Source organism: Macrobrachium nipponense, chromosome 4 (genome assembly GCF_015104395.2).
Source record: "Macrobrachium nipponense isolate FS-2020 chromosome 4, ASM1510439v2, whole genome shotgun sequence".
NCBI classification, from domain to species: domain Eukaryota; kingdom Metazoa; phylum Arthropoda; class Malacostraca; order Decapoda; family Palaemonidae; genus Macrobrachium; species Macrobrachium nipponense.
Window position 1 is genome coordinate 25,763,210 of NC_061100.1, and position 25,540 is coordinate 25,788,749.

Here is a 25,540-nt window from a genome sequence, read left to right on the forward strand (position 1 = left end):
TTGTAAGGGCAGCGTTTGTAAGGATACTGCTTTGCAAAGTGTACTGCTTTGTAAAGATACTGAATTGTAAGACTATTTGTCAAGATACTGGCTTGCATACATACTGCTTTGAAAAATTACTGATATGTAAAGATATAGCGCTTTGAAAAGATGGATGCTTTGCAAAGATAGTGCTTTGTAAAGCTAGTGCTTTGTAAAGATAGTGCTTTGAAAAGATGATAGGTGCTGTGCAAAGATAGTGCTTTGTAAAGATAGTGCTTTGAAAAGATGGTTGCTTTGCAAAGATAGTGCTTTGTAACGATAGTGCTTTGTAAAGATAGTGCTTTGTAAAGATATTGCTTTATAAAGATACTGCTTTGTAAAGATAGTGCTTTGTAAAGATAGTACTTTGTAAAGATAGTGCTTTGTAAAGATAGTGCTTTGAAAAGATGGGTGCTTTGCAAAGATAGTGCTTTGTAAAGATAGTGCTTTGAAAAGATGGGTGCTTTGTAAAGATAGTGCTTTGTAAAGATAGTGCTTTGCAAAGATACTGCTTTGTAAAGATATTGCTTTATAAAGATACTGCTTTGTAAAGATAGTGCTTTGTAAAGATAGTACTTTGTAAAGATAGTGCTTTGTAAAGATAGTGCTTTGTAAAGCATCTCGCCCTCCGGTGACCCTCCTACATATTTCAAATCATTCGCTGGCCAGCTCGCCTCTTGGCTTCTTACATGCCCAATGAAACGAGCAAAGGCAGGCAGGTAGAAATCTTATAGCCCCTCTGACGAAAATAGTATTGTCTCTCTGGCCGCAATAGTAGTGCTTTTTTTCCCCGATTGGGACTGACTCTCTTTCTCTCTCTGCGCTATATCCTCCTCTCTTTCGAGTTGAAATTGAGAGAGAGAGAGAGAGAGAGAGAGAGAGAGAGAGAGAAAGGGATGTGGAAGAAAGAATTAATCCTTTGACCAAGAAACGTAAAAAAGGTCGAGTTGGGGCTAATTCATTAATGGCTTCAAAATTGTCACTTTTCCACTGTTATTCGCACTGTTTGTTGATCAGATTTGACGAACTTGTTAGGTTCCTTACAATATAGTGTCTTGTCTTATGTTTGCTTATTCTGTAATGTGTTGCTGTACCCTGTTATTGCATATATATATATATATATATAATTATATGTTATTCTATGTATATGTATATATATATATATATATTATGTATATATATAGCTGTATGTATATATATATACATTTATATATATATATATGTGTGTGTGTGTATGTATAAATAAATAAAATATATATATATATATATATATATATATATATATATATATATATATAATTATGTATGTATATACATGTATATATATTATGGTGTGTGTAATGTATATAAATTGTATTAATATATAGATATATATATACATAATATATCTATATGTAGTATGTATATATATATATATATATATAATATATATGTGTGAAATATATATATGATATGTGGATTTATATAATATTATATATAATATATATATTTATATTATTGGTTATTTATTTTCCAGTAGAATAATATTAATAAGATATTAATATACTATATATATAATATATATGATATATATATATATATCTATATGTATATATGTATATATACATATATATATATATATATATATATATATACATATGTGTATTATATATATATATATATATATCCTATATATATATATATTGTATATTTCCAGTAGAATAATATTAATAAGATAATAAATACCATCAATTAGAAGTCCCCTCTCCTCCAAGGGATTCCTCTGGCTTTGTCCATCATGATGTAGGTCGAGATATTCCGTAGCTTCTATCAAATATGGCATTAAATTGTTTATCGCATCTGGCGTACCGTAAGGTATGCTAACGACCCTTTCTGTCCGCAGTATCGTACAGCAATCTTAGATCTGCTGAATTCTGCCTTAACAATTCTCTCACGACCATTACCGAGGGAATTATAGAATAAAATTGAGATTATTACATGTCATAAACATATCACGAACACGTCGGATTAAACTTGTTGCACACACATAAACAAACAGGTTGTATGCAAGTCACCTACTTGTTGGGAGTCGTAGTCAGTTCTTAGAGCGTTCATGTAGCTTTTGCCAAATATTCTTTTCATAATACCTCTGGTCGCCGACTTTTCCCAACTTATTCCTTCATGTTTGTCTCTCCGATTGTGTTGGTCACCCTGTCAGTCAGTTTGCTAGATATATAAAGTCGTCGGTGGATATCTTTGGAATTTCATGTTTTGTAGGCTCATTGGTCAAGGATAATTTTAAGTCTTTTTTTCAGATGAGAGATCCAATTGAATTCAGATAAGGAAAAACTGTTTTTGAGAGAATAAATTCCCACGCTTTTAAGAAAGCTTAAAAACAGCAACCCCGACTGGTGAGCAAGCTTAATTACGTAGATGTTGATGGATTTTTCAAATTTATTTAAGATTGTGTCATGACTAAAAAGATCACTTACGTAATTTGAATATAACTGGCAGAGCAAGATTAATTTATGCTCAAACTTATTATTCTGAATTTTAGATTGACTGGTTCAAGATATATATATATATATATATATATATATATATATATATATATATATATATATAGATATATATATATATATACATAATATATACATGATAACAGAATTCAACAGGAATTGTGAAGATTAGAGAAACTTTGATGCAACTATGAGAGGGCGTATCGGCCCAGTAACCGTGCGCCAGCTTACAGATAAAAAAATAATAATAAATAAACCTTAAAAAAAGACAATCACTATAAAGATAGCTTATCTGACTTGACTCTGACTTGACTGATAAAAAGATAATGCGTAGAATGAAAGGATAAATAGAAAATAAAAGGCGTGTAAAAAAGATAGTAAACGCTTATACGGACAGACAGTAAAAACAGAATTAAGATAAAGATCAAGATGCAATCAAAGACAATAATAAAGGCTGAGTATTATGAAAATAAAACACCACATCCCTAACGATCTATCGTAAGGCGAAAAGGTCCCTCAGATCGAGACGAAGATAAAGACGAGGATAGAGACAATTCAGAAAAAAAAAAAAAAAAAAAAAATCGAGGAGAAGCAACAAGGAAGGAGATCAAATGAAGGAAGATCGAGATGATGATATAGGTAATAATATTTGAAGAGATGACAGCATCCAAAGCTTTCCTTACCTGGGTGGGCGGTGGCAAAGGCCAGGTAGCTGGCTAGCAGCATCCAACTCACAAGGATGTTTTCGCTCGTCACGACCATTGTGTTCGTTTCAGTTGAATAATATAGGTAAATATTTATTATCTATATGATAATTCCGACTGTATTTAGAGCTAGTTTATGAACCGACTCTTTGTATTGGGTTAAAACATTGCACTCGAATTCCACTGGTTAATTCACAACTAGAAATCTGGTACTTTTAGGTAATCTCCAACTAATCACAGAGTCGTCATCGTAAGAACACTTTCATTAAAGAATAGATCCTTCCTCTCGCCTATTTCCTTACGATATATTTCTTAGTTGGTTCGCTTTGGACAAGTCATGATCACTTTTCCCTCAATACACTCCGCACGACCTTCTTGATTTGCGTAAGAGCATGACATCTTTCTCAAAACTCATGGCGATTTTTTCCCCCAGTGTTTTGCGTGAGTTTCCAACCGAATCACTTCGAATACTGACCGATATTCGCGATCGGTGAACGGATTTATACGTTTTCTTTCGGTCACACTTTCGTCGTTGAATACCCAACAAGCTCACAGGAAGGTAGGTAGGTCAATTAACTTATTCTTTTTTTTTTGGGTTTCAAGATAGAAAAATTATTTCCTTCTTTCTTCACAATGGTTGGTCAGGCATGAACCTGTAATGCCAGGGAGTATTATGTTAAGATGATATATTTTCTAAAGGTGGTAAGCATATAGAAAATACGGAACTAAAATAAGTGCTAATCCAAAGATGATAATAATAGTAATAAAAAACTGTTTATTACCTACGGAGAAACAATGCATACGATTTTTAACGATACTTTGAACAAGTCATTCAGCTCAGGAAAATACAACATTAAAACTTGCTAATGCGAAGTGAATATTTCTTCAAAAGCTGTTGAGTACCTACTACCTCTGAGAGAACATGGCACACGATTGTTAACTGTAAGTTGAACAAGTCATCCAGCTCCGTTTTCATATTTAAGAAACGGACGAAGTCAATTCTGTTTGAACAGACGACTGACAATCATGAGATTTGTGTCAGTGAAAGGACAATTCTGTGCGTCTCTCCTATGGCTGGAAACTAGTTGGTTTAGACAGACGAAACCCCTTTTTGACAGAGAGACATCCATGATTCAAAATCCTAGGTCCTGAGCCAACGATAACTGGCTCACCGGCTCACATTGGCTCTTACGCATCCAGGACCATATCACGGACAGGTAAATTAAATCAGCCACACCTGAATTGAGGTCAAGGTTGAAGATTAGGTCTCTCGTTCAAAGCTGATCTCAGAGGACGTGGATTCGTAAAGGAAAGTTAACACTTGATATGATGGTAATTCTACTGAGCTTTGTTATTATTATTTATCAAGGTTAGATTTTTGAGTTCCTGATTTATTCCTGAGTGCATATATATATATATATATATAATATTATATAGGTGATATGATTATATATCCTATACCTCATATTTTATATATATATGTATTATGTACTAATATTTATATAGTATATGTATATATATATACATATAATTGTGTGTGTGTACCTACATGAATATTTGTATTTTGCTTATAAATTATTTACTGTTTCCCATACGCTACGTTTCTCAGTGTGCGTGCGTGTGTGTGTTTTTTTTTTTTGGCGTTTCTTACGTGTCATATCTTATGGGAAATCCTTAGTGAACTCCTTATGCAAGGACCCTGAGGGTCCATCAGTTCTTTAATATATCTAATAGCTTTTTTTTCATTATCACGAGTGTGAGGGAACCGGATGTATCTGTTTTCTGTGTTAAGTTCAATTTTTCTCACTTCGTACATCTTGAATCAAGCACACTTTGGGGTATAATCCCAAAGGGGTACGCATATACCCAAACGGCAATTGTCGTTCTATAGGTCTTTGTATCTTTGGTTCAACCTTGGGTCAACAGACTTGTGAGAACGACAAAGTCATCGATGTGTTTTTTTTTTTTATTTTTTATTTTTTTAAAATTTTTAGTGAGATGGTCAATGCAATGCGTCCGTGGAGCGGCTTCCGTTTTGCCTCGAGCGTCGTCTACTTTGCTCACAGTGTTTTGGTGACAAAGTTAACGAAAAATGACAGTAAAACGTGTTGTTTGACGCCATATGTATGGATTTACAAATAATAATAATAATAATAATAATAATAATAATAATAATAATAATAATAATAATAATAATAATAATAATAATAATAATAATAATAATAATAATAATATAAAACTTATGAAGCAGACCCTCTCTCAAGCATTACTTTTATCATCATCATCATATATTCATTATATAATTATAACTTCATTATAATAATATTATAATACATTATAATCAATTATAAATTATATATAAGATTATAAAAAATTTAAATTTTTAAATAAAAATAATATATTTATTGTATGTGTATATAATATATATATATATATATATATATATATATATATATATATATATATATATATATACTATATATTATAATTTTTTCTAAAATCTATTTCTGCACCACTGTGGATATCTTCACCGTTATTATTATTATTATTATTATTATTATTATTATTATTATTATTATTATTATTCTGGTAAAAAGAATGGCTGTGCTTAGCGAAATAATTCTATATGATAACTTTTCTATTCGTCTTATTAATCACTTCTCTGGCTCAGCAATATTATTGAATAACTGGCTAATATTAATTTTGGTATTTTCTATAAGGAATGCTGGAAAGTCTTTTTTATTTTTATATAAAAAAACCCAGTGATTCTGGTGGCTGGTAAACCTATATCAGAGTTCTTGTTGGCGCCGGGTTCGTCAACTGGTATATACAGGTATACGGGTATACAGGAAGGCTGAATAACAGGTCTTATTCAAACGGGGTTGGTCTCCTGGTATGCTGGTATAACAGGCTGGTATCTTATAGTTCTGCTGGTATTATGCTTCTTATAGTCGACACATTTCGACCTCATCGCTGGTCATCGTCAGGACGAGTGAGCAGAAGATGTCGAAACATATCGACTCCGATATACCAGCCACCAGAATCCCTGGTTTTTTAAAATTGAAAATAAAATATTCTCTCATCTTTTTTATCGAATACCAGTCTGAATACTTGCCAGTTATAGAATATTGCTAAGCCTGAAAAAACGATATCTTACAAGAACTCTCGAACTGTCACATCGTAAGGGGAAGTCTAAAGAATGATTGCTCTTAGGCCTACAATACTTGTGTATAGGCCTACTTGGCCTTTCGTAAACAATCAGGCGTTTATATTTTTCTGTGTGTAACAGTCTATAAGTAAACGTTTAAAGTATTCCTTTCATAATTGCTTTTCATTCTTTGTTTCACCATAAACAAAGATAATCCTTTTCTCGATGTTGTTTCTCGTCCCAAAAAATAATTCAAGTCGTTTGCTTCTAATCAAAATGAGAATTGCCGATAGGTAATTATATTTCGCTTCATTTTAAACAAAGTATATCAAATCTATTGACTTCTAGTGTTTGTAACAAAGTTAAAAGCCTATTTACCATTTAAATATCAAATAGAAAACTTTGACGGAAGGAAACAACGTGAGAACCATTACTATCGGTCTAATTTTCGGGCGCGAAAATCCGCGGGGTTAAGATGGCACCGTCCCACCGAGTGGCACTAGTAAGTGGCTCTCTCCCCCCCCGCCAAAAAAAAAAAAAAGAGGGCGCGAGATCGGGCACGCACAACAAGCTCTCTTTCCACTGGTCAAACTGGCACTGCCACCAGGCAGCAGGCAGCTTTCCTCCCCTTTCGGTGCCACTGTACTCTTCGGCAAAGTTGGCACTCCGCGACACAGAGGAGATTCCAGCGTTGCCAACGACCGATCGTCCGTTATTGTTTTGACGTCGTTGAAACTCGCGACGCCTTCTGGGAGTCTGATTCACGTCCGCGATCGTTCTACGAATGATATTAGCTCCGTCTGCGATGCCCATTTCAGGGGAAACTCCACACGATTCATCCGACACTGTCTGAATCCATGAGAGGTATTTGGCCGTTGGCAACGCTTGCCGCTGCGCTGTTCACAATACTGCCGCCAGGTGGAACTTTAACTTTTAAAGAGTCGAAGTTCCTCCTAAAGCCAATTTACACTGAATCCCGACTATAACTTCGCACACACACACACATACTCCTTCGTTACTGAGGAGTGAAGAAGTGTTCCGAACTTCAGCTGGTGATGAAGATGAAGTTGCCTGTCTTAATGAAGCCTTTGGAAGTCGCGTCTGCTCTCTCAATTTGGTTTTAATCAGGCTGATGATGTTTTAGGAGGGAGTTGGGAAATCAATATTCACAAACGGCTGATTCAGTGATTCATGCAGCATATTGAATACATACATACATACATACATACAAGATAAATTTTGACTGAATTTTAATCCATTTTTATATATTTAATTAATTTTTTATTTTCTTTTTACATTTTTGACAAGTTGTAGTGTCTCTTATATCTGTATTTCCTTTAACCTCTTCTTACTACTTCCTAATGAACATCATCAGGCCCCTGTTGGCTTGTACTGTATGAATAAGTGTCATATCCTGTATAATAATAATAACAACAATAATAATAATAATAATAATAATACTACTACTACTACTACTACTACTACTACTACTACTACTACTACTAATAATAATAATAATAAACAGAAGCTACTTTGGCTAGAAACAGGACTATAAAAAAAAAAAAAATAATATGATTACTCCTGCACACAGGTCCACAAATCTAGCAAGGAATTTCTCATTTCCCCAAATTACCAAAAGAAATATGTTACTGAATAAACAGAACCCAATTTGACTACAAAAGGACAATAAATAAATAAATAAATAAAAAAAGAACTTCTTCACAGAGGTTTACAAATTTTTTAAGAATATTTTCTTACCTGAAAATTAACTTCGAACTTTTTTATTTATTTATTCTATCTTTTTATTTCTGAGAGAGAGAGAGAGAGAGAGAGAGAGAGAGAGAGAGAGAGAGAGAGAGTGTCATACCGCCATGTATTTATTTATGTTAATAGAAACTAAAGGTTGAATATGAATTAAAAATTTTCCCTTTTTGTAAAAGCGCCAGTTTCTGATTGCGATAGATTTATTGGATTAATACAGATATGATTTATTGCCTGTTCTCCCACCATCCATGATTACAGTTCATTATTTCGCCGCCTCTTATCTTGATGTCACCTATCATATTCACTCACGGATTCACATTCAAATCACCATCTTCCAAAAAGATAATTATTTTTCAATCTTTTCAGTTTCCGTTTATCCTGATAACCTTCATAGTTGAGTTACTTCCAATATCCTTATCACTTGACTATTGACCCTTTATCCCCTTCCTCTTGACCACTTTATCCCCTTCCTCTTGACCACTTTATCCCCCTCCTGTTGGACACTTTATCCCCTTCCTCTTGCCCACTTTATCCCCTTCCTCTTGGCCACATTATCTCCTTCCTCTTGGCCACTTTTCCATTTCCTCTTGACCACTTTCTACTCTTCCTCTTTGCCATTTTATCTCCTTCCTCTTGGCCATTTTATCCCCTTCCTCTTGGCCACTTTATCTCCTTCCTCTTGGCCACTTTATCCCCTTCCTCTTGACCACTTTATCCCCTTCCCCTTCCTTAACCACATTTTCCCTTCCTCTTGGGCCACTTTATCCCCTTCCTCTTGACCACTTTATCCCCTTCCTCTTAACCAATTTATCCCCTTCCTCTTGGGCACTTTATTCCCTTCCTCTTGGGCACTTTGATTCCCTTGTCCTTAACTTGGGCCATTGATTTCCCCCGTCCTCTTGAAGCCAAGTTTATTCCCTTCCTCTTGGGCACTTTATCCCCTTCCTCTTAACCAATTTATCCCCTTCCTCTTGGACACTTTATCCCCTTCCTCTTGCCCACTTTATCCCCTTCCTCTTGGCCACATTATCTCCTTCCTCTTGGCCACTTTTCCATTTCCTCTTGACCACTTTATACTCTTCCTCTGTGCCACTTTATCTCCTTCCTCTTGGCCATTTTATCCCCTTCCTCTTGGCCACATTATTCCCTTCCTCTTGGGCATTTTATCCCCTTCCTCTTAACCAAATTATCCTCTTCCTCTTGGGCACTTTATTCACTTCCTCTTGGGCACTTTATCTCCTTCCTCTAAACCAATTTATCCCCTTCCTCTTGGCTATCCCCTTCCTCTGACAACAGTTTATCCCCTTCCTCTTTGCCACTTTAATCCCTTCCTCGAGGCACTTTATCTCTTTCCTCTTACCACTTTTAGCCCCTTCTCCTTAACCACTTTATACCCTTTCCTCTTAACAACTTTATCCCCTTCCTCATGACCACTTTATCCCATTCCTCTTAACCACTTTATCCCCTTTCTCTTAGCCACTTTATCCCCTTCCTCTTGGACACTTCATCCCCTTCCTCTTGACCACTATATCCCCTTCCTCTTAGCCACTTTATCCCCTTCCTCTGGACACTTTATCCCCTTTTTCCTCTTGAACCACATATCCCCTCCCGTAGCCAATTTATCCCCTTCCTCTTGACCACTTTATCCCCTTCCTCTTAGCCACTTATCCCCTTCCTCTTGGACACTTTATCACCTTCCTCTTGACCACTATATTCCCTTCCTCTTAGCCACTTTATCCCCTTCCTCTTGGACACTTTATCCCCTTCCTCTAGACCAATATACCCTTCCTTTTATCCACTTTATCCCCTTCCTCTTGACCAATTTATCCCCTTTCTCTTAGCCACTTTATCCCCTTCCTCTTGACCACTTTATCCCCTTCCTCTTAGCCACTTTATCCCCTTCCTCTTAGCCACTTTATCCCCTTCCTCTTGACCACTTTATCCCCTTCCTCTTAGCCACTTTATCCCCTTCCTCTTGACACTTTATCCCCTTCCTCTTGACCACTATATCCCCTTCCTCTTAGCCACTTTATCCCCTTCTTCTTTGACACTTTATCCCCTTCCTCTTGACCACTACATCCCCTTCGTCTTAGCCACTTTATCCCCTTCCTCTTGGACATTTTATCCCCTTCCTCTTGACCACTACATCCCCTTCGTCTTAGCCACTTTATCCCCTTCCTCTTGACCACTATATCCCCTTCCTCTTAGCCACTTTATCCCCTTCATCTTGACCACTTTATCCCCTTCCTCTTAGCCACTTTATCCCCTTCCTCTTGGTCACTTTATCCCCTTCTTCTTAGCCACTTTATCCCCTTCCTCTTGACCACTATAAGTCCCCTTCTCTAGCCCCTTATCCCCTTCCTCTTGGACACTTTATCCCCTTCCTCTTGACCACTATATCCCCTTCCTCTTAGCCACTTTATCCCCTTCCTCTTGACCACTTTATCCCCCTCCTCTTAGCCACTTTATCCCCTTCCTCTTGGACACTTTATCCCCTTCCTCTTGGACACTTTATCCCCTTCCTCTTGACCACTATATCCCCTTCCTCTTAGCCACTTTATCCCCTTCCTCTTGGACACTTTATCCCCTTCCTCTTGACCACTTTATCCCCTCCTCTTAGCCACTTTATCCCCTTCCTCTTGGCCAGTTATCCCGTGCTCTATAGCCACTTTAGTGCAACCTTCCTCTTGGCCACTTTATCCCCTTCTTCTTGACCACTTTATCCCCTTCCTCTTAGCCACTTTATCCCCTTCCTCTTGGCAACTTTATCCCCTTCCTCTTGGCCACTTTATCCCTTGCTCATAGCCACTTTATCAACTTCCTCTTGGCCACTTTATCCCCTTCCTCTTTACCACTTTATCCCCTTCCTCTTGGCCACTTTATCCCCTTGCTCATAGCCACTTTATCACCTTCCTCTCAGCCACTTTATCCCCTTCCTCTTAACCACTTTATTCTCCTTCTTCTGGCCACTGTGTATCCTCTTCCTCTTGACCACTTCTTCCTCCCCTTTCCTCCTAATCACGTTATCCTCTTCCTCTTACCCCATTTATCTCCTTCTTCTCTGACACTTTCCCCTTCCTCTTGGCCCTTATTATCCCCTTCCTCTTAGCCACTTTAACTCCTTCTTCTCTGACACTTTATCCCCTTTGTCCTCTTGGAACACTTTATCACCTTCCTCTTAGCCACTTTATACCCCTTCCTCGGGACCCCACCCCCCCCTTCCACTACCCCCCACCCCTCCTGACGCTCTTTATTTTTCATTGTCCGTTCCTCCGCCCCCCCACGATTCCCCCGACACTTTATCCCCTCCTCCTTACGCCACTTCTCCTCTTGACCACTTTATCCCCTTCCTCTTAGCCACTTTATCCCCTTCCTCTTGGACACTTTATCCCCTTCCTCTTGACCACTTTATCCCCTTCCTCTTGCCCTTTATCCCCTTCCTCTTTGCCACTTTATCCCCTTCCTCTTAGCTTAGCCAACTTTATCCCCTTCCTCTTGGACCACTTTGATCCCTTCCTCTTGACACTTTATACCCCCTTCTCTTCGCCACCATCTTCCATCTTGGACCATTTTATCCCCTTGCTCATAGCCACTTTATCAACTTCCTCTTGGCCACTTTATCCCCTTCTTCTTGACCACTTTATCCCCTTCCTCTTAGCCACTTTATCCCCTTACCTTTCCCCTTGCCATAAATCCTTCTTCTTAGGCCACTTTATCCCCCAACCCCTTTCCCTTCCCTTGGCCACTTATCCCCTTCTTCCTTGACACTTATCCCCTTACCTCCCCCTTAAGCCCACTTTAATCCCCTTCCTCTTGGCAACTTTTATCCCTTCTTCTGGCCACTTTCCCCTTGACCCCTCATTAGCCACTTTGATCTTCCTTGGCCTCTTGGCCACTTTATCCCCTTCCTCTTTACCACTTTATCCCCTTCCTCTTGGCCACTTTATCCCCTTGCTCATAGCCACTTTATCACCTTCCTCTCAGCCACTTTATCCCCTTCCTCTTAGCCACTTTATCTCCTTCTTCTTGGACACTTTATCCTCTTCCTCTTGACCACTTTATCCCCTTCCTCCTAATCACTTTATCCTCTTCCTCTTACCCACTTTATCTCCTTCTTCTCTGACACTTTATCCCCTTCCTCTTGGCCACTTTATCCCCTTCCTCTTAGCCACTTTAACTCCTTCTTCTCTGACACTTTATCCCCTTCCTCTTGGACACTTTATCACCTTCCTCTTAGCCACTTTATCCCCTTCCTCTTGACCATTTTATTCCCTTCCTCTTGACCACTTTATCTCCTTCCTCTTGGCCACTTTATCCCCTTCCTCTTGACCATTTTATCCCCTTCCTCCTGGCCACTTTATCCCCTTCCTCTTGTCCACTTTATCCCCTTCCTCTTGTCCACTTTATCCCCTTCCTCTTGTCCACTTTATCCCCTTCCTCCTGGCCACTTTATCCCCTTCCTCTTGACCACTTTATCCCCTTCCTCTTGGCCACTTTATCCCCTTCCTCCTGTCCACTTTATCCCCTTCCTCTTGACCACTTTATCCCCTTCCTCTTGGACATTTTATCCCCTTCCTCTTAGCCACTTTTTCCTCTTCCTCTTGGCCAGTTTATCCTCTTCCTCTTAGCCACTTTATCTCCTTCTTCTTGGAAACCTTATCCCCTTCCTCTTGGCCACTTTATCCCCTTCCTCTTGTCCACTTTATCCCCTTCCTCTTGGCCACTTTATCCCCTTCCTCCTGGCCACTTTATCCCCTTCCTCTTGACCACTTTATCCCCTTCCTCTTGGCCACTTTATCCCCTTCCTCCTGTCCACTTTATCCCCTTCCTCTTGACCACTCTTTCCCCTTCCTCTTGGACATTTTATCCCCTTCCTCTTAGCCACTTTTTCCCCTTCCTCTTGGCCACTTTATCCTCTTCCTCTTAGCCACTTTATCTCCTTCTTCTTGGAAACCTTATCCCCTTCCTCTTGGCCACTTTATCCCCTTCCTCTTGTCCAATTTATCCCCTTCCTCTTGACCACTTTATCCCCTTCCTCTTGGCCACTTTATCCCCTTCCTCTTGGCCACTTTATCCCCTTCCTCTTGACCACTTTATCCCCTTTTTCTAGGCCACTTTATCCTCTTCCTCTTGAACACTTTATCCCTTCCTCTTGACCACTCTTTCCCCTTCCTCTTAACCACTTTATCCCCTTCCTCTTGAACACTTTATCCCTTCCTCTTGACCACTTTATCCCTTTCCTCTTAGCCACTTTATCCCCTTCCTCTTGGCCACTTTGTTCCCTTCCTCTTGACCACTTTATCCCCTTCCTCTTGGACATTTTATCCCCTTCTTCCTAACCACTTTATCCTCTTCCTTTTAGCCACTTTATCTTCTTCTTCTTGGAAACTTTATCCCCTTCCTCTTGACCAATTTATCCCTTTCCTCTTAACCACTTTATCCCCTTCCTCTTAGCCACTTTATCCCCTTCCTCTTGGCCACTATCCCCTTCCTCCTAACCACTTTATCTTCGTCCTTTTAGCCACTTTATCTCCTTCTTCTTGGAAACTTTATCCCCTTCCTCTTGACCAATTTATCCCGTTTCCTCCTAACCACTTTATCCTCTCCCTCTTAGCCACTTTATGCCCTTCCTCCTGGCCACTTTATCCCCTTCCTCCTAACCACTTTATCCTCTTCCTCTTAGCCACTTTATCTCCTTCTTCTTGGATACTTTATCCCCTTCCTCTAGGCCACTTCATCCCATTCCTCCTAACCACTTTATCCTCTTCCTCTTAGCCACTTTATCTCCTTCTTCTCTGACACTTTATCCCCTTCCTCTTGGACACTTTATCCCCTTCCTCTTGGTCACTTTATCACCTTCCTCTTGGCCACTTTATCACCTTCCTCTTGGCCACTTTATCCCCTTCCTCTTGGCCACTTTATCCCCTTCCTCTTGGCCACTTTATCACCTTCCCCTTTGCCACTTTATCACCTTCCTCCTGACCACTTTATCCTCTTCCTTTTGACCACTTTATCCCCTTCCTCCTAGCCACTTTATCCCCTTCCTCTTGGCCACTTTATCCCCTTCCTCTTGACCACTTTATCCCCTCCCTTTTGGCCACTTTATCCCCTTCTTCTTGACCACTTTATCCTCTTCCTCTTGGCCACTTTATCTTCTTCCTCTTGACCACTTTATCCCCTTCCACTTGACCACTTTATCACCTTCCTCTTGACCACTTTATCCCCTTCCTCTTGACCGCTTTATCCCCTTTCTCTTTGCCACTTTATCACCTTCCTCTTGACCACTTTATCCCCATCCTCTTGGCCACTTTATCCCCTTCCTCTTGGCCACTTTATCACCTTCCTCCTGACCACTCTATCAACTTCCTTTTGATCACTTTATCCCTTCCTCTTGGCCACTTTATCACCTTCCTCTTAACCACTTTATCCCTTCCTCTTGACCACTTTATCCACTTTCTCTTGGGCAATTTATCACCTTCCTCTTAGTCACTTTATCCCCTTCCTCTTGACCACTACATCCCCTTCGTCTTAGCCACTTTATCCCCTTCCTCTTGACCACTATATCCCCTTCCTCTTAGCCACTTTATCACCTTCCTCTTGACCACTCCATGTCTTCTTCTTGGCCACTTTATCACCTTCCTCTTGACCACTCCATCCCTTCCTCTTGGCCACTTTATCACCTTCCTCTTGACCCCTTTATCCCTTCCTCTTGACCACTTTATCCCTTTCCTCTTGTCCACTTTATCCCCTTCCTCTTGACCACTCCATCCCTTCCTCTTGGCCACTTTATCCCCTTCCTCTTGACCACTCCATCCCTTCCTCTTGGCCACTTTATCACCTTCCTCTTGACCACTTTATCCTTTCTTCTTGACCACTTTATCCCCTTCCTCTTGACCACTTTATCCCCTTCCTCTTTGCCACTTTATCACCTTCCTCTTGACCACTCCATCCCTTCCTCTTGACCACTTCATCACCTTCCTCTTGACCACTTTATCCCCATCCTCTTTGCCACTTTATCATCTTCGTCTTGACCACTCCATCCCTTCCTCTTGGCCACTTTATCACCTTCCTCTTGGCTACTTTTTCCCTTCCTCTTGGCCACTTTATCCCCTTCTTCTTGACCACTTTATCCCCTTCCTCTTGACCACTCCATCCCTTCCTCTTGGCCACTTTATCCCCTTCCTCTTGACCACTCCATCCCTTCCTCTTGGCCACTTTATCACCTTCCTCTTGACCACTTTATCCTTTCCTCTTGACCACTTTATCCCCTTCCTTTTGACCACTTTATCCCCTTCCTCTTGGCCACTTTATCACCTTCCTCTTGACCACTCCATCCCTTCCTCTTGGCCACTTTATCACCTTCCTCTTGACCACTTTATCCTTTCCTCTTGACCACTTTATCCCCTTCCTCTTGACCACTTTATCCCCTTCCTCTTTGCCACTTTATCACCTCCCCCTTGACCACTCCATCCCTTCCTCTTGGCCACTTTATCACCTTCCTCTTGGCCACGTTTTCCCTTCCTATTGGCCACTTTATCCCTTTCCGCTTGGCCACTTTATCCCTTCCTCTTGGCCACTTTATCCCCTTCCTCTTGGCCACTTTATCCCCTTCCTCTTGTCCACTTTATCCCCATCACCTTCCTCTTGTCCACTTTATCCCTTCCTCTTGGCCACTTTATCACCTTCCTCTTGGCCACTTTATCACCTTCCTCTTTGCCACTTTATCACCTTCCTCTTGTCCACTTTATCACATTCGTCTTGGCCACTTTATCACCTTCCTCTTGACCACTTTATCCCCTTCCTCTTGTCCACTTTATCCCCTTCTTCTTGTCCACTTTATCCCCTTCTTCTTTGCCACTTTATCACCTTCCTCTTGTCCACTTTATCACCTTCCTCTTGGCCACTTTATCCCATTCCTCGTGACCACTTTATCCTCTTGACCATTCCATCTCTTCCTTTTGACCACTTTATCCCCTTCCTCTTGGCCACTTTATCACCTTCCTCTTGACCACTTTATCCCTTTCCTCTTGACAACTTTATCCCCTTCCTCTTGTCCACTTTATCCCCTTTCTCTTTGCCACTTTATCACCTTCCTCTTGTCCACTTTATCACTTCCTATGGACACCACTCTAATCACCTTCCTCTTGAACCACTTTATCACTTTCCTGACCACTTTATCCCCTTCCTCTGTCCGTTGTTCTTTATTCCCCTTACCCCTCTTGCCAATTTTATCACCCCTTCCTTTTCTTGGCACTTTATCCCCTTCGTTTCTTGACAATTTATCCCTTCCTCCTTTGACCACTTTATCCTAATTCTCTTGACCATCCCCATCTCTTTCCCTCCTCTTGACCACTTTATCCCCTTCCTCTTGGCCACTTTATCACCTTCCTCTTGACCACTTTATCCCCTTCCTCTTGACCATTCCATCTCTTCCTCTTGACCACTTTATCCCCTTCCTCTTTGCCACTTTATCACCTTCCTCTTGTCCACTTTATCCCCTTCCCCTTGACCACTTTATCCCCTTCCTCTTGACCACATTATCCCCTTCCTCTTGACCATTCCATCTTTTCCTCTTGTCCACTTTATCCCCTTCCTCTTGACCATTCCATCTCTTCCTCTTGACCACTTTATCCCCTTCCTCTTGGCAACTTTATCACCTTCCTCTGACCACTTTATCCCCTTCCTTTTGAGCACTTTATCCCCTTCCTCTTTGCCACTTTATCACCTTCCTCTTGTCCACTTTATCTCCATCCTCTTGACCACTTTATCCCTTCCTCCTGACCACTTTATCCCCTCTTGACCACTTTATCCCTACCTCTTGACCACTTTATCCCCTTTTTCTTTGCCACTTTATCACCTTCCTCTCAGCCACTTTATCCCCTTCCTCTTGACCACTTTATCCCCTTCCTCTTTGCCACTTTATCACCTTTCTCTGGTCCACTTTATCACCTTCCTCTTGACCACTTTATCCCTTTTCTCCTAACCACTTTATCCCCTTCCTTTTGACCACTTTATCCCTTCCTCCTGACCACTTTATCCCCTTCCTCTTTGCCACTTTATCACCTTTTTGTTAGCCACTTTATCCCCTTCCTTTTGACCACTTTATCCCCTTCCTTTTGACCACTTTATCCCCTTCCTTTTGACCACTTTATCACCTCCCTCTTAACCACTTTATCCCCTTCTTCTTGACCACTTTATCCCCTTCCTTTTGACCACTTTATCCCCTTCCTTCTGACCACTTTTTCCCCTTCCTTTTGACCACTTTATCCCCTTCCTTTTGACCACTTTATCACCTTCCTCTTAGCCACTTTATCCCCTTCCTTTTGACCACTTTATCCCCTTCCTTTTGACCACTTTATCCCCTTCCTTTTGACCACTTTATCCCCTTCCTTTTGACCACTTTATCACCTTCCTCTTAGCCACTTTATCCCCTTCCTTTTGACCACTTTATCCCCTTCCTCTTTGCCCCTTTATCACCTTTTTCTCAGCCACTTTATCCCCTTCCTTTTGACCACTTTATCCCCTTCCTTTTGACCACTTCATCCCCTTCCTTTTATTCACTTTATCCCCTTCCTTTTGACCACTTTATCCCCTTTCTTTTGACCACTTTATCCCCTTCCTTTTGACCACTTTATCACCTTCCTCTTTGCCACTTTATCGCCTTCCTCTTGACCACTTTATCCTTTCCTCCTGACCACTTCATCCCCTTCCTCTTTGCCACTTTATCACCTTCCTCTTAGCCACTTTATCCCCTTCCTCTTTACCACTTTATCCCCTCCATTGACCACTTTATCCCCTTTCTCCTAACCACTTTATCCCCTTCCTCTTAACCACTTTATCCCCTTCCTCTTGACCACTTTACCCCCTTCCTCTTAACCACTTTATCCCCTTCCTCTTGACCACTTTATTCTCTTTCTCTCTACGACTTTATCCCCTTCCTTTTGGCCACTTTATTCCCTTCCTCTCGGCCACTTTATCACCTTCCTCTTAGCCACTTTATCCCCTTCCTTTTGACCACTGTATCCCTTTTCTCCTAACCACTTTATCCCCTTCCTCTACTTTATCCCCTTCCTCCCTAACACCTTTACCTTACTTTTCCTTCCTTTGACCAACTTTACCTTCCCTCTTGGACCACTTTATCTTTCCCCTTTCTGACCACTTTATTCTCTTTTCCTCTCCCCTTACGACCGTTTATCCCCTTCCTGGCCACGTTATTATTTCCCTTCCTTTCCTCCGGCCACACTTCCATCCCCACCTTCCTCTTTACTTGACCACGTTTATCCCTTCCTTCCTTTTGACCACTTGTTTATTCTCTTAACCACTTTATCCCCTTCCTCTTGACCACTTTATTCTCTTTCTCTCTACGACTTTATCCCCTTCCTTTTGGCCACTATATTCCCTTCCTCTCGGCCACTTACAACCTTCCTCTTGCCACTTTATCCCCCTTTCCTTTTGACACTGTATCTTTTCTCCTAACCAATTTATTCCCTTCCCTCTTAAACTATTTATATCCCCTCCTTTGACTTTATTCTCTTTCTCTTTACGACTTTATCCCCTTCCTCTTGGCCACTTTATCCCCTTCCTCTTTGCCACTTTATCACCTTCCTCTTAGCCACTTTGTCTCCTTCCTTTTGACCACTTTATCCCCTTCCTCTTAGCCACTTTATCCCCTTCCTCTTAACCACTTTATCCCCTCCTCTTGGCCACTTTATTCTCCTTCTCTTTACGACTTTATCCCCTTCCTCTCGGCCACTTTATCCCCTTCCTTTCGGCCACTTTATCCTCTTCCTCTCGGCCACTTCATCCCCTTCCTCTCGGCCACTTTATCCCCTTCCTCTCGGCCACTTTATCCCCTTCCTCTCGGCCACTTTATCCCCTTCCTCTCGGCCACTTTATCCCCTTCCTCTTTGCCACTTTATCCCCTTCCTCTCGGCCACTTTATCCCCTTCCTCTTGGCCACTTTATCCCCTTCCTCTTGGCCACTTTATCCCCTTCCTCTTGGCCACTTTATCCCCTTCCTCTTGGCCACTTTATCCCCTTCCTCTTGGCCACTTTATCCCCTTCCTCTCGGCCACGTCATCCCCTTCCTCTTTGCCACTTTATCCCCTTCCTCTTAACCACTTTATCCCCTCCTCTTGGCCACTTTATTCTCTTTCCCTTTACGACTTTTTCGCCTTCCTCTTGGCCACTTTATCCCCTTCCTCTCGGCCACTTTATCCCCTTCCTCTCGGCCACTTTATCCCCTTCCTCTTGGCCACTTATCCCCATCCTCTCGGTCCACTTTTATCCCTTCCTCTTGGCCACTTTATCCCCTTCCTCTCGGCCACTTCATCCCCTTCCTCTTTGCCACTTTATCCCCTTCCTCTTAACCACTTTATCCCCTCCTCTTGGCCACTTTATTCTCTTTCTCTTTACGACTTTTTCGCCTTCCTCTTGGCCACTTTATCCCCTTCCTCTCGGCCTCTTCATCCCCTTCCTCTTGGCCACTTTATCCCCTTCCTCTTGGCCACTTTATCCCCTCCCTCTCGGCCACTTTATTCCCTTCCTCTCGGCCACTTCATCCCCTTCCTCTCGGCCACTTTAATTCCCCTTCCTCTTCTTGGCCACTTTTATCCCCTTCCTCTCGGTCGGCCACTTCATCCCCTTCCTATTGGCCACTTTATCCCCTTCTCTGGCCACTTCATCCCCTTCCTTTCTTTCGGCCAACTTCATCCCCTTCCTCTCGGCCACTTTGTATCCCCTTCCTCTTGGCCAATTTATCCCATTCCTCTTGGCCACTTTATCCCTTCCTCTTGGCCACTTTAATCCCCTTCCCTCTTGGCCACTGTTATCCCCTTCCTCTCGGCACTTTATCCCAATTCCTCTTGGCCACTTATCCCCTTCCTCTCGGCCCACGGGCCCTTTATCCCCTTCCTCTCGGCCACTTCATCCCCTTCCTCTCGGCCACTTTATCCCCTTCCTCTTGGCCACTTTATCCCCTTCCTCTTGGCCACTTTATCCCCTTCCTCTCGGCCACTTTATCCCCTTCCTCTCGGCCACTTCATCCCTTCCTCTCGGCCACTTTATCCCCTTCCTCTCGGCCACTTCATCCCCTTCCTCTTTGCCACTTTATCGCCTTCCTCTTAACCACTTTTCCTCGTTTTCCTTTAGCCCCACCTTATGGACACATTTCTCCCCATCCCCTTCCTCTTAACCACTTTATCCCCTTCCTCTTTGGCCACTTTACTTATCTTTCTCTTACGGACTTTTTCGCCTTCCTCTTGCCAACCTTTATCCCCTTCCTCTCGGCCTACTTCATCCCTTTCTCTTTGCCACTTTATCCCCTTCCTCTTGGCCACTTTAATCCCCTCCCTCTCGGCCACTTTATTCCCTTCCTCCTCGGCCACTTCATCCGCCTTCCTCTCGGCACTTTATCCCCTTCCTCTTTGCCACTTTATCCCTTCAACTCTCGGCCACTTCATCCCTTCCTATTGGCCACTTTATCCCCTTCCTCTTGGCCACTTCAATCCCCTTCCTTTCGGGCCACTTCATCCCTTCCTCTCGGCCAACTTTATCCCCTTCCTCTTGGCAACAATTTAATCCCCTTCCTCTTGGCCACTTTATCCCCATCCTCCTCTTGGCCACTTATCCCTTCCTCTTGGGCGCACTTTATTCCCCTTCCTCTCGGCCCCTTTAATCCCCTTCTCTTGGCCACTTATCCCCTTCCTCTCGGCCACTTTTTTAATCTTCCTCTCGGCCACTTCATCCCCTCCTCTCGGCATTTATCCCCTTCCTCTTGGCCACTTTATCCAATTCCTCTTGGCCCCACTTTATCCCTTCCTCTCGGCCACTTTATCCCCCTTCCTCTCGCCACTTCATCCCTTCCTCTCGGCCACTTTATCCCCTTCCTCTCGGCCACTTCAATCCCTTCCCTTTGCCACTTTATATCTGCTTCCTCTTAACCAGTTTTTCCTCTTCCTTTAGAGACCATATCCCCTTCCTCTTTATACTCACTTTATCCCCTATTCTTGGCCACCTTATTCTCTTCTCTTTACGACTTTAATCCCCTTTCTCTTGGCCACCTTCATCCCCTTCCTCTCGCCCCACTTTATCCCTTCCTCTCGGCCAACTTATCCCCTTCCTCTTTGCACTATTATCCCCTCCTCTCTGGCCACTTTATTCTTCTTTCTCTTTCGACTTTATGCCCCCTTTCCTCTCTCCTTGGCCGCACTTCAATCCCTTTCCTCTCGGCACATTTATTCCTCCTCTTTGGCCACTTCAAATCCCCTTCCTCTCGGCCACTTTATCCCCTTCCTCTTAGCCATTTATCCCTTCCTCTTCGGCCACTTCATCCCCTTCTCTCTGGCCATTTATCTCTTCCTCTCGGCGACTTTATCCCCTTTCCTCTTGGCCACTTTTATCCTCTTCCTTCGCCACTTTATCCCCTTCCTCTCGGCACTTTAATTCCCCTTCCTCTTTGCCACTTTATCCCTCCTCTTGGCCACTTTTATTCTCTTTTCTCTTTTACGGACTTTAATCCCTTTCTCTTGGCCTTCATCCCCTTCCTCTGCCACTTTATTCCCTCCTCTGCCAATTCATCCCCTTCCTCTCGGCCACTGTTATCCCCTTCCTCTTTAGCCAACTTATCCCTTCCTCTCGGCCACTTCATCCCCTTTCCTCTCGGCCACTTTCATCCCCCTTCCTCTTGCCACTTTATCCCCTTTCCTCTCGCCCACTTTATCCCCTTCCTCTAGCCATTTCATCCCCTCCTCTCGTTGCCACTTATCCCCTTCCTCTCAGGCCACTTATCACCTTCCTCTCGCCACTTTATCCTTCTCTTTGCCACTTCATCCCTTCCTCTCGGCCACTTATCCCCCCTTCCTCTTAGCCCACTTCACTCCCTTCCTCTCTGCCACTTTATCCCTTTCCTCTTGGCCACTTCATCCCCTTCCTCTCGCCACTTTATCCCCTTCCTCTCGGGCCACTTCATCCCCTTCTCTCGGCCACGTTTATCCCCTCCTCTTGGCCACTTCACCCCTTCCTCTCGGGCCACTTTATTCCCTTCCTCTTGGCCACTTTCATCCCCTTCCTCTTCGGCCAACTTTATCCCCTTCCTCTTATCCACTTTATTCCCCTTCCTCTCGGCCACTTTCATCCCCTTCCCTCGCCACTTTATCCTCTTCCTCTCGGTCGTCGACTTTATCCCCTTCTCTTGGCCACTTTCTCCTCTTCCTCCTCTCGGCCACTTTATCCCCATTTCCTCTCGGCCACTTTATCCCCTTCCCCTCTTTGCACTTTATCCCCTCCTCTTGGCCCTTTATTCTCTTTCTCTTTAACGACTTTTTATCCCCTTTCTCTTGCCACTTCAATCCCCTTCCTCTCGACCACTTATTCCCTTCCTCTGGCCCACGTTCATCCCCTTTCCTCTCGGCCACTTTATTCCCCTTCCTCTTACCACCTTTATCCCTTCTCTCCGGCCACTTCATCCCCTTCCTCTCAGGCCGCTTTATCCCCTTTCCTCTTGGCCACTTTATCCCCTTCCTCTCGTCCACTTTTCCCCTTCATCTTAGCCACTTCATCCCCTTCCTCTGCGGCCCTTTATCCCCTTCCTCTCGGCCACTTCATCCCCTTCCTCTCGGCCACTTTATTCCCCCTTCCTCTTTGCCCCCCTTCATCCCTTCTCTTCGGCCACTTTATCCCTTCCTCTTAGCCACTTCATCCCCTTACTCTCTGCCCTTTATCCCCTTCCTCTTGGCCTTCATCCCTTCCTCCTCGGCCAACTTTATCCCCTTCCTCTCGGCCATTCATCCCGCCATTCATCCCCTTGGCCTCTCGGCCACTTTATCCCCTTCCTCTTTGCCACTTCATCCCCTTCCTCTCGGCCACTTTATCCCCTTCCTCTTAGCCACTTCATCCCCTTCCTCTCGGCCACTTTATCCCCTTCCTCTCGGCCACTTCATCCCCTTCCTCTCGGCCACTTTATCCCCTTCCTCTTGGCCACTTCATCCCCTTCCTCTCACCCCTGGTCTCACTTTATCCCCTTCTCTTAGCCACTTCATCCCCTTCCCCCTCTCGGCCACTTTATCCTTCCTCTCTCGGCCACTTTATCCCCTTCCTCTCGGCCACTTTATCCCCTTCCTCTCGGGCCACTTTATCCTCTTCCTCTCGGCCACTTTATCCCCTTCCTCTTGGCCACTTTATCCCTTTCCTCTCGGCCGGCCACTTTACCTCTTCCTCTCGGCCCACTATCCCCTTCCCTGTGGGCCCACTTTATCCCCTTTCCTCTCGGCCACTTTTTATCCCCTTTCCTCTCGGCCACTTTATCCCCTTCCTCTTGGCCACTTTATCCCCTTCCTCTCGGCCACTTTATCCCCTTCCTCTCGGCCACTTTATCCCCTTCCTCTTGGCCACTTTATCCCCTTCCTCTCGGCCACTTTATCCCCTTCCTCTCGGCCACTTTATCCTCTTCCTCTCGGCCACTTTATCCCCTTCCTCTTGGCCACTTTATCCCTTTCCTCTTGCCACTATCCCTTCCTCTCGGGCCACTTTATCTTCATCTCGGCCACTTATCCCCTTCCTCTCGGCCCACTTTATCCCCTTCCTCTTGGCCACTTTATCCCCTTCCTCTCCGGCCACTTTATTCCCTTCTTCTCGGCCATTTATTCCCCTTCCTCGCCACTTTAAATCCCCTTTCTTCTCTCCGGCCACTTATATCCCTTCCTCTCGGCCACTTTAGCCCCTTCCCTTAAAAAAAAAAAAAAAAAAAAAAAAATCTTGGCCACTTATTAATCCCCTCCTCTCGGGCCACTTTCCATCCCCTCCTCTTCGGCCACTTTATCCCCTTCCTCTCGGCCACTTTATCCCCTTCCTCTCGGCCACTTTATCCCCTTCCTCTCGGCCACTTTATCCCCTTCCTCTCGGCCACTTTATCCCCTTCCTCTCTGGCCACTTTATCCCCTTCCTCTCGGCCACTTTATCCCCTTCCTCTCGGCCACTTTATCCCCTTCCTCTTGGCCACTTTATCCCTTTCCTCTCGGCCGGCCACTTTATCCTCTTCCTCTCGGCCACTTTATCCCCTTCCTCTTCGCCCACTTTATCCCCTTTGCCTTCCCCCCTGGACATCCCCTTCCTCTTGCTCTCGCCACTTTATCCCCTTCCTCTGGCCACTTTATCCCCATTCCTCTCGGCCACTTTATCCCCTTCCTCTCGGCCACTTTATCCGATTCCTAACTCTTGGCCACTTTATCCCCTTCCTCTCGGCCACTTTATCCTCTTCCTCTCGGCCACTTTATCCCCTTCCTCTCGGCCACTTTATCCCCTTCCTCTCGGCCACTTTATCCCCTTCCTCTCGGCCACTTTATCCCCTTCCTCTCGGCCACTTTATCCCTTTCCTCTCGGCCGGCCACTTTATCCTCTTCCTCTCGGCCACTTTATCCCCTTCCTCGGTCGGCCACTTTTATCCCCTCCTCTCTTCCAACTTTAATCCCCTTCCTCTCGGCCATCTTTATCCCCTTCCTCTCGGACCACTTTATCCCTTCCCCTTCTCGGCCACTTTATCCCTTCCTCGGACACCCCTCCGCACAATTTATCCCTTCCTCTCGGCCACTTTATCCCTCCTCTCGGGGCCACTTTCATCCCCCTTCCTCTTGGCCACTTTATTCCCCTTCCTCTCGGCCACTTTATCCCTTCTCTCGGCCACTTTGCCTTACCTCTCGGCCACTTTATCCATCTTCCTCTCGGGCCACTTTATCCCCTCCTCTTGCCCCTTTATTTCCTTTCCCTCGGCCATATCCTCTTCCTCTTGGCCGGCTTTATCCCCTCCTTCCTCGGCCACTTATCCCCTTCTCTTGGCCACTTTATCCCTTCCTCTCGGCCACTTTATCCTTCTTCCTCTCGGCCACTTTTATCCCCTTTCCCTCGGCCATAATCCCCTTCCTCTTGGCCACTTTATCCCCTTCCTCTCGGCCACTTTATCTTCTTCCTCTGGCCACTTTATCCCCCCCCCCCTCCTCCTCTGGCACTTTATCCCTTCCTCTCGGCCACTTTATCCCCTTCTCTCGGCCACTTTATCCCTTCCTCCTCGGCCACTTTATCCCCTCCTCTTGGCCACTTTATCCCTTCCTCTCGGCCGGCTTTTATTTCTTTATCCTCCGGCCACTTAATCCCTCCTCTTGGCACTTATCCAATCTTCCTCTCGGCCCCACTTTATTCCCCCTTCCTCTCCGGCCACTTTATCCTTCTCTATCGGCCACTTATCCCTTTCCTCTTGGCCACTTTACCCCTTTCCCTCTCTGGCGGCCACTTAGCCTCTTCCTCTTCGGCCACTTTATCCCCCTTCCTCTAGGCCACTTTATCCCCTTCCTTCCTTGGCCACTTTATCCTTCTCCTGGCCTCGCGACTTTATCCCTTCCTTCCTTGCCCTTTAT

At 43.7% G+C, this 25,540-nt stretch overlaps 1 protein-coding gene across 3 annotated transcripts in view; it reads right to left on the reverse strand.

Moving 5' to 3' along the window:
- Positions 1-7,010, reverse strand: part of LOC135210818 (uncharacterized) — a 166,361-nt gene extending 159,351 nt beyond the window's left edge. Inside the window, exons 1-2 of one of the 3 annotated variants that reach the window (XM_064243685.1) lie at positions 6,937-7,010; positions 3,203-3,876 (exon numbers count right to left, since the gene is read on the reverse strand). The gene's annotated coding sequence lies outside the window, so the exon portion shown is untranslated. Of the gene's footprint in view, positions 1-3,202; positions 3,877-6,749 lie in introns of all 3 variants that reach the window. The other 2 variants (XM_064243684.1, XM_064243683.1) reach the window with 2 other exon arrangements.
- Between the last annotated feature and the right edge of the window lie 18,530 nt (positions 7,011-25,540).